This window comes from Lathyrus oleraceus, chromosome 1 (genome assembly GCF_024323335.1).
Source record: "Lathyrus oleraceus cultivar Zhongwan6 chromosome 1, CAAS_Psat_ZW6_1.0, whole genome shotgun sequence".
NCBI lineage: Eukaryota > Viridiplantae > Streptophyta > Magnoliopsida > Fabales > Fabaceae > Lathyrus > Lathyrus oleraceus.
Genome location: NC_066579.1, coordinates 233,601,578 through 233,611,513, shown reverse-complemented (window position 1 = coordinate 233,611,513; position 9,936 = coordinate 233,601,578). Strand labels below are relative to the sequence as shown.

Sequence of the window (9,936 nt, the reverse complement as noted above, 5' to 3'; positions counted from 1 at the left end):
GTATTGATTAAAAATTCTATGTTGATTCCTAAAGGAACATTATATGGCTAAAATACCCAAAATTACTCCTAAAGGGTAAAATGGTCAATGATTAATTTGGACAAAGTTCTGAAAATCAATATTTAATCAAATCTAAGCTAGGATTAATTATCTCTAATTATTCTAGTTATCATAACCAAATCAAGATCTAAACATAATCTAATTAAAAATTAATTAAATTCTAGAACCTAATTAATATTTATTCCTCAAGGACAATTCTAATTTAATTAATTAAAATCTAATTAACCTAACTAACATGACTAGTCCTAATGTTGGAGTTCAATTAAGTAACTTGATTATGAAGTAGTTATAATTAAATTAAATTAATAAAACTCAAATGGTACAGAACCTGGACAGGGGTACCCCACCCTGATTTGGGCCTGGAACGATAAGCCCATTCGTACAAATCAAATGGGCCAGAATGGGGTGCAGGAAATGGAGGTTTGTGTTGAAGGGTTGTGAATAAGAAGTGGACTCCTATGAGAGTTGCTCAGTTGGGCCTGAAGCCCAGACCGAATCTGCCTACGTCAACTAAAACCCTACACGATCGAAGGAGCAAAAGAAGTTTCCAGACGGAGCCCACTCACGGAGGCCACGAACGGAGGTTCATCATCGGAGGCATCGCCGGATGAACACCACGCTTCACCTTCAATTTCACGCTTCTCTTTCACTCTCATCTCCAAAGCTCACACAAGAAATCGGGAGAAAAACTGAGTCCGGATCTAAGCTAGCAGAACATATACGAATCTTCTCCATTTCATCATCTTTGATTCCAGACTTTCATTCTCACTTCCAAAATTCATACCAAAATCAAGAACAAAAATCGAATCCGGATCCAAGCCATTTCTTCAATTTGACTTCAATCGAATCGGATTGTGCACACGGAAATGAGAAGAAACACGGCCGTATTGTGGATGCGTCCAAGAAAATAAATCCGATGGTGTAAGCAAGGAGAAGAAGATGACTCACCAGACTGAAATTCTGACGCAGTGGTTGTAGGTACGTTTCACTTCTTCTTTGTCCGTCTTCTCCGTTTCCCAAACAATCTTCTTCTTCAGTTCTTCAGTTTTCCCCTGTGGTTTTCCTTCTGTAGTTGCGGTTGTTGTGGATTGGTCGTTGCGTACTGGTGTGAGATTGAGAGTTTTTGCGTGTGTATGAGGGTGAGGTTCAGCTCAAGCACGAATGGAGCGTCAATGTGAAGCTCCAATGGCTTCTTGACCAAGCTTTATGTGAGGGTGAAATGATAGACCTGGTTTGAAGGATGGTGAGTTTTCTGCAGAAAAACCAGCGTTCTTCAGAAACGCGACCAGGAGATATATACAGATTGAAAAATCACAGAGTTAACAATCTGTTAACATTTTCCACTTCAAAACGGTTAGAGTTCCTAATCTGTTACTAACTCTGTTAGTGTGAAACGGTTAGGTTAGTTGAGATTTATTTTCTGTTGAGCTGATATAACTCTGTTAGATTAGTTATTGTAGTTAGAAATTGTTAGTTTTTGTTAGTTCAATCAGTTATGAGATTTTGATTCTGTGTGACGCCGTATTCCCGTTATGGTGGATCTTACTTTGTTCTGGTTTTGCAAATTTTGCAGGTTAATCACTGGCCTGAGTTGTATTCTACTGAATTATGCAGGTTACCATGTGGAGTTTGTTAGATTGGTTAAAATACAGTTTGGACTTCAATGTTAGTAACTGTCATGTATTGGTGGTTAGGGAAGTGTTAAGTTCGTTGGAGAGTTTAACTGAAATTGCAAATGGTTGGTTAAGTTGGTTATTTGGATATTTGGACAAGGCATGGGGATATGGTGCTAGTTGTGGATATCCAATCATGTTGATGGATAACTAAATATTAATGGATTTTGGACTGTTATTGGACATAGATTTGATTATGATAAATGATTTACATGGATTTGTATTTTTAAGAATGGATAAACAAATGTTAATGGGTTTAAATGAGTATTTAAATATAATTTCAAGACTAGTACGAAATTGTCTTAAAATCAACAAAACAATGCAACTCCATTAAAGTCAAATTAATTTGTAAAAAAACATCTACAATTCATCAATGCTATCAATTCAAAATTTATCTGAAAATGAAAACCATTAATTTAACGTTTGAATCTTTTTTGACATTAAAACCAACCAATTAAAAATTCAATACTTAAGAATCGCACCATCCAATAAAAATAAATTAAAATTGAATTAAAATTGGAATTGATTTAAAAACTAAAATCAAATTGGAATTTACATTTGAATTGGACCTAACTTGAAATTAACCAACTTGGAATTAAAGATCGATTAAAATTCGATGAAAGAACTAAATTCTAATTAAAATTAATCAAGATTAATTTCAAAATTAGAAACAATTTTGAAATAAAAACTAATGTAGAATTAATCATAAGACCAAGATGGGTATACAATGATGTGAATTGAGAGGGTATGGAAAATGATTGATGTTACCACAGTTGAGATAATATGGACTTAGGAATTGATGGTTGACTTTGGTCGACTGGTTGACCATAAAGTCAATCAATGACCTCCGTAAATCGTTTGTACTAAATTAGGGTTTCAACCAGTTATCAGCTTTGAAGATATTAATCAATGACAACATGAATGCATATGAATGAAGCATGAATATGCACAGATGAATTTCAAGTCGTAGGTCAGATGGAAAGTAAAAAGGGGAGGGCAAATTTTGGGGTACGACAGTTGCCCCTATTTAATCAGCTTAGACCTGAATGGTCAAATTGTGAGAGCTTTTCGGATGTTCAAGGTATGAGCGGATTAAATACCGAAGTATCCAAAAATTTGCCCGTTGAGGACGGTCATATGAGATTTAAGGATGGGAGTTTGACTTTGACAGTTTTATCGGATGACGATTTTATTGGGATATTGATGGAAAAATGAAGGTCATGATATGCATGTTATATGTATTATCATCTTATGAAACGTGAGGCCATGTATGCTAATCAGGGAGCCCATAAGTTCTCAGAATACCCTTGCAATACAAGGATTTCAAAAAATGAATCTTCAGTTCAACAACTGGAAACAAAATAAAACCTAGAGGTTTGAAAAAAGGAAAGGTCATCAACCGTACAGGTCAGAAAAAAGGTTCGTCAATCACATAGATTGAAAAAGGTTCATCAACCACGAGGGTTGGAAAAAGATTCATCAACCACGAGAGCGGGAAACAAAGGTCATCAACCCTAAAGGTCGGAAAAAAGGTATATTATCACCCTAATGGTGGAAAGAAGATTCAACAACCATGAAGTTTGGAAACAAAGATCGTCAATCCTGAAGATTGAAAAAGGTTATCAATCCTGAAGATTGAAAAAAGGTTCTTCAACCTTGAAGGTTGGAAAAGAGGATCATCAACCCTAAAGGTTGGAAAAAGATACCAAGCAAACTGGGCCTTAAAAGATGCTAAGCAAGTTGGATTTTGGAAGAATCATCAAACTAGCTGGTTATAAAAGGTACCAAGCAAGTTTGGAATTGGAAGGTGCCAATAAAGTATCGGGCTTTGATTTCTCTGATTTGCACACACGACTTCATGCTATGCTATATGAATGGCATGCATGAGTGAAGCGACGTGATTTATATGCAAGATTAAGTCAGGTACTCATATAGAGGGAGGTGGGAATTACAGGCTAGGATAAGGTTATCCAGACATGAGTCTCCGACACCTACTTCGAGCTAAAAAATGTTGTCGCACTTCTGGATTATGTCCGACATATGGAGAGAGTTCGTACCTGCGTAGCCTGCTTCTGCCCCAATATACTGGATAGTTGCACCAACTGCCCCAGTTACAAGTTGTGGAGTTATTTCAACATCTGAATATCTCAAACCGGCTTTCTCCAATGTCTTGAAACTGTGTTCTCTTGATTAACCATCTTGGGAAGGATTGACTTCTCGTGCTCTTGGGGTTGCTTGCCCCAATGTGAGCTTTGAAGTAACTTTTCTTCTATGTGGATGATTCAAAGAGATTTGCAGAATCTTGACATGGTTGCCTCATATTGATTGACTCTTGCAAAGATCTGAGCTATGGGATATCAGGAATTTGATCAACTTTCCCATTGTAATCTTCCATGATGTCAAATGACTGTTCGCATGTAAAATGCTCATTTTAAGAATGATAATTGTAATGTCATGCTCATGCAAGTTTTGAAAACTCAAGTGTGTTCACTGAGATTATGACATCTAGTGAATGAATCACTGATGAAAATGTCATATCAGTACCAATACAGATGACAAGCAAATCTTTAGGAATCAGCTTAACGCGATCTTACCATAGTATGCTTTCGAAATAGACCATGCTTCAATTAGGTCTTTTGAGGGTTGTAACATGGCCTGGTTCACAGTTTTTAGAAGGAAAGGATATAAGGCTCAAGACCTATTCTAACCCGCCCATTCTTCGTGATGTTCTCCATTCCTATGTTCAGTTAGCTTAAGACAAGCGTTGATCTTTCAGAAAAGGATTTTGAATATCAACAATGATGATTAAGGAACCCTATGAGAGTTTGGAGTGATAACCACTCACCTTCTGTTTTGGTTTGCAGTCACAAAGATTTGCCCTTGCTGAGGATTTTGACATTGATCATCTGATTCTCTTGTTTCGTTTACCCTTATTTTTGCTTGGGCTGGTCCTTTAGGTCTGCGGCACACCGGGATACCCTAACTTTTGCCTAAGTTAATCTTGTTTTCAAGTTCTTGATTTAGCGGGCCTTTTATTTTCTTTTGATTTTTTCATTTTGTTTCATCTCTTTTTCATTTGAGCAAATCCTATGACGCTTTTTTTTATTTGTTGCACAGGTTGTGACTATCTCACTCCTTTTACGGGTAAGGGATAACCATTCTGAGTTTGTGATTTCATCCTCTTGAGAGGGATATGATGTGATTGATCACTTGATGAGTTGTTCTCTTTTTGAAATTTAAATGCAAGTCCAAACTAACTGAAGACTACCCTGCCCCTGGTTTAACATGAGGGTTTGTATGTATAAAAGAAAGAAACTCCTACTACAAGGCCCAAAGAGGTTGACTGGGGATTAACTTCCTTATATCTCCGGTGTTTGGGGATTGAACAATACCTTACATCATTATCACGGTCTTATTCAAAAGCATACAGGCAACAATCTTGCGTATTTTAATTTGCATCATTCTCTTTTGATTTTATTTGACAAACAGTTTGATACTGATAAATAAAATGTGGGTGAACACGAATGGATTTAAGAAAAACATGCACGTTTATTTCATTATTATTATCATCTGAAAACCAGACAAGTTTTACAAATGAACAACAATCAACAAACAAAGGGAAAATTACAAATGAGGCATGATTGAACCAATATAATATTCCTAGCGTTGATACTCCTCTGAAGAAGCCACTGAATCTGAGCAATCCTCGCCACTAATCGCATTTACAATCTGTCCACAGTGGTATGGCAACGGGTTGGTTATGACATTGGGTCCCGCCTCAGAGAATGACAACACCTTCTGATCAATAAGATCTTGTACTCTGGCCTTGAGGACCAAACAATCCTCTGTAGAATGCCATATGTATGCGACATGGAACGCACAAGACACATTGGGATTATGCTTGTTATTGTAGGGAGGCATTGCAAGCGGAATCTCTTTTAGCTCAATTGCCCCTTGCTGAACGAGATACGGCAGCAACTGAGTGTATGATACAGGGATCTGGTCATGCTGAGGACACTTCTTATCAAACCATCTACGTTGACCTTGATTATGATTTCTGTTGTTTTGCTGATTCTGAGGAGCTAGAGCCTGTGGAAGTTGCTGATACTGAGGCTGATATGCAGGTTGCTGATATTGAGCAATGACAATGTATGGATAAGGGTAGTATGGCATATGAGCCATAGGTACTTGAACTTGAGGATAGACATTTGTTGTTATGGCATTTGCCTCGGCCTCTTTCTTCTTAGCAAAACCCTGAGACTTCTTGGCCACTGTCTGGTTGTCGATACTAGCAACCTTTCCTATTTTCAGCCCATTCTCGATGCATTCCTCAATGGTTACCATGTCGGTAAAGTTGGACGATGAGCTACCAACCATCTTCTCATAATACAAACCATGGAGTGTTCCCATGAAAATAGCAACCAATTCGGCATCTGTCAGTGCAGGTTTAACTCTGGAAGCCATTCCACGCCATCTCTGAGCGTATTCTTTAAATGTTTCATTTCTCTTGCAGGCTTGATTCTGCAGTTGTAGCCTGGTGGGAGCCATGTCCAGATTATATTTGTATTTCTTGAGAAAGGCTTCATACAAGTCCTTTCAAGATCTGATTTTACTGCGCTCCAGGCCCATATACCAGTCTAAGGATGCTCCAAATAAGCTGTCTTGGAAGCAATGGATAAGCAACTCATCATTATCAATGTAGGATGCCATCTTCCTACAATACATGATGACATGACTTCTTGGACAACTCAAACCCTTATATTTTGGCAGGTCTGTTACTTTGAACTTATGAGGAAGCACCACATTAGGAACTAGACATAAGTCCTTAGCATCCAAACCATACATTGAGAAACCTTCAATGGCTCTGATCCTTTCATCTAGTAACTGATAGTCTGAACCAACAACATTCTGATTGGTAGGTTGGGGATTAACTTGATGATTGGGAAGTTGAACACGCTGAGAAGTCGTCTGAGCAATAACTAGAGTAGAAGTGAACTGAGGATACCCTTGAGGATATATCAAACCAGGATTCACCGTCTGACCAACAGTCTGACCATACTGATTCTGATATGGAGCGTAGGGTGCCCCAGGATACACAAATGGAGGTGCAACAACAGAGGATGCCCCAGGATGAGGAAGAGGTATCTGAACATCTTGATTCAAATTATGAATAGTAGGTTGAGTAGCTCGAGGAGGAAGACGGAAGTGGAGGGTAGGACCTCTGTATTCATCTTCGTTGTCATTAGGGGTCTCAACGATCGCTAGTGCATAAGTTTGAAGAGCCTGTTCTGGGAGGATCTCATGGTTGTTAACATTAACCATTTGAGGAGAAAGAGTGGTCATGCCCCAAGGATGGGCAACAGGATTCCCATTGGTAAGATGAACAGCAAACGGTTGGTATGGCATAAATGCATTTCCATTAGCAGCTTGGGGAGTAAAATTTGGAGGCAACCCCCAGGGATAGGCAATGGCATGCCTACTAGGACCTGGCTGACAAATAGGTTGGCTCACAGGTTGAACCACAGTGTCCACAACAACATCGGCAGAAGTGGTGACGACAATATCATAAGTAACTACAACAGAAGCAGGATTGGCAGCGGAAGTGGAGGTTGGCCTTCTGAGCTTGAAGGTACTCCAATATAGTGTTCATGTTACCTTGGAAGGTGTCCATTCTGTTTTGGACTTGAGCCAAAGTTTCCCTATAGGTAGCATTCTCTTGTTCCAGATCCGCCATAATTCTCGATTTGTTAGCCCTTGTGAAGTAGTGGTGTCGAAGATTTGTCGTCTTTCAGGCTGGAGAAAGGACAAGGTGAGCTTTTTCTAGTTGATAGGCATGCGATGCAAATGAATGAATGCACATGTTGGGGATGCAATGCAAATATTTATGCAACACCCATAGATTCAAAGCATCAATGGTATAATAGTTCAGGGTCAAAACTCCGACATATATACAACAATGCAATAATGATATGCAAAAGAGTATGTTAACAACATAAAATAATCTGGATAATCTGTGTATACTGCCCAATGCAGGATCAAAGGTTCGACGTCCATGAGGACAAGGGTATGTAGAGGCCATGGTTTCCTGCATAAAGATCCCATATCCCCCTCACAGGTAGGTTCTAGTCTTCAAAGGCAACCTAGAAGGTTCCTAGAGTCAACAACCCATTTCGAGATACCATTGCCTTGGACGAATGACTCGTCGGACAATGATGCTCCCAAAAGGATCTACTCTAGGTGTGACATCTCGTGTCAACCATAATCGCAGAATAACTCCACGGAGGTCAAACACGACTCTAGTCACGTTGCTATCCTGCGTATGTACTCATGCTCGGGTATAAAGCTTCTCTCTCATGTAATCAACAAACCAACCCAACAGAGAGTATAACAGATAATATCCATAAGATTAAGCAAATGAATATAATGATAAGGCGAGTAAAGCGTAAATATAAACACCTAAGCAAGCTAAGAAAGCAACCAAAACTGGGCTAGACTCCTTTTAGCATCTAGGAAATGCTCCCGGAAGCGAATTCCCCAGCAAAGTCGCCAATTGAAGCTAGCAGAAATATACCTGAACGTATCGTACGCTCAAACATACAACAAAGTCGCCATCAAACTTTATTTATCCCCAGAGGGAAGGGAAAACATCAATAAAACTCGAGGGAAAGAGATATGTTGGATAAGGGAGTCGGTTATGCAAGGGAAAGGTATTAGCACCCCAAACATCCATGGTACTCCATGGGAACCGTTTTGATTGTTCTCGCTCGAATAAGTGTTATGTCTAAAGATTACTCGCAAAAGAAATGGGGAAGGAAAAGGAAATAGATAAAGTGCTCGGTGAGGATTGGGGCCCTCATGCCTACGTATCCTCATAGTGCAATAAGGAATTCAGAGCTCCGTAGTTCAAAGAACTAATGGTGGGAGGTGAAAAGAATAGTGATCAAAGGTATGGTCTGAACCAAAGAATTGTGTGGTTTGAACTCCAACAAGGGTGAAAACATGAAATCAAGAGTAAGGTGGCTATTACCAATACGTGGACTAGCAGGCCGCCACTATAAGACTAATCGGAAAAGACGAAGAAATAGGTGTTTGGGCACAATCTCAAATATCTCTTGGTTCACAAGGTGACGCAAGAAGGAACACAAAGAGGTAGTGTATTTGGCTCAAAGATAACTGGTGTACCACATGGAGTGAAAGAAGGTAGATTATGAATGTATCATAGAGATGAATGGAAGAATGCCCTAGGGCAGGAATGATAAATAAGTATGCTCGCGGAGGGTTCGAACCCTCGTGCCTACGTATTCTCATTATGCAATGAGAAAGTCAGAACAATCGTAGTTCAGCCTACTATGGCTGAAAGCAAAGAGAGATTCAATAGGATTTCCCAGAGGCGAGGTAGATTGCTTAACAAGCAAGGACGTGGCACTAACCGATGATGGTAATCAACCACAAGGACAAATGAGATATTGCCAGAGTCTGAACTCCATAGGACAAGATAGATGAGTGCCATAGTCTAAACTAAATACAAGTCGAGGAATGGATTCCCAGAGTCTGAACTCAAAGGGGGCATCTGAGATATAATGTCAAGGTTTGAACTTGGAGTCAATGCCAAAGGTTGCCAGAGTCTGAACTATAAGGCAAAGGAACTGATTTAAATGCCAGAGTCTGAACTCCATCTGGGAGGAAGAGTATCATTCCAAAGTACGAACTGTATGTGCAACGCAAAAGGTAGCCAGAGTCTGAACTCCAAGAATTATGGTGGATCTTACTTTGTTCTGGTTTCGCAAATTTTGTAGGTTAATCACTGGCCTGAGTTGTACTCTACTGAATTATGCAGGTTACCATGTGGAGTTTGTTAGATTGGTTAAAATATAGTTTGGACTTCAATGTTAGTAACTGTCATGTATTGGTGGTTAGGGAAGTGTTAAGTTCGTTGGAGAGTTTAGCTGAAATTGCAAATGGTTGGTTAAGTTGGTTATTTGGATATTTGGACAAGGCATGTGGATATGGTGCTAGTCGTGGATATCCAATCATGTTGATGGATAACTAAATATTAATGGATTTTGGATTGTTATTGGACATAGATTTGATTATGATAAATGATTTACATGGATTTGTATTTTTAAGAATGGATAAACAAATGTTAATGGGTTTAAATGAGTATTTAAATATAATTTCAAGACTAGTACGGAATTGTCTTAAA

The 9,936-nt window shown here is 39.0% G+C and overlaps 1 long non-coding RNA gene across 3 annotated transcripts; it reads left to right on the top strand.

Moving 5' to 3' along the window:
* Positions 1-547: 547 nt before the first annotated feature.
* On the top strand, positions 548-9,552 carry LOC127128922 (uncharacterized). 3 transcript variants are annotated; one of them, XR_007806089.1, is made up of 3 exons: positions 548-1,038; positions 1,133-1,461; positions 1,634-1,966. It is a non-coding gene; the product is annotated as an uncharacterized LOC127128922 (long non-coding RNA). The 3 variants fall into 3 exon arrangements; XR_007806091.1 differs by lacking the exon at positions 1,634-1,966 and adding an exon at positions 9,530-9,552 and having other exon boundaries at positions 549-1,038; positions 1,133-1,413; XR_007806087.1 differs by having other exon boundaries at positions 550-1,038; positions 1,133-1,413.
* The last annotated feature ends 384 nt before the right edge of the window (positions 9,553-9,936 follow it).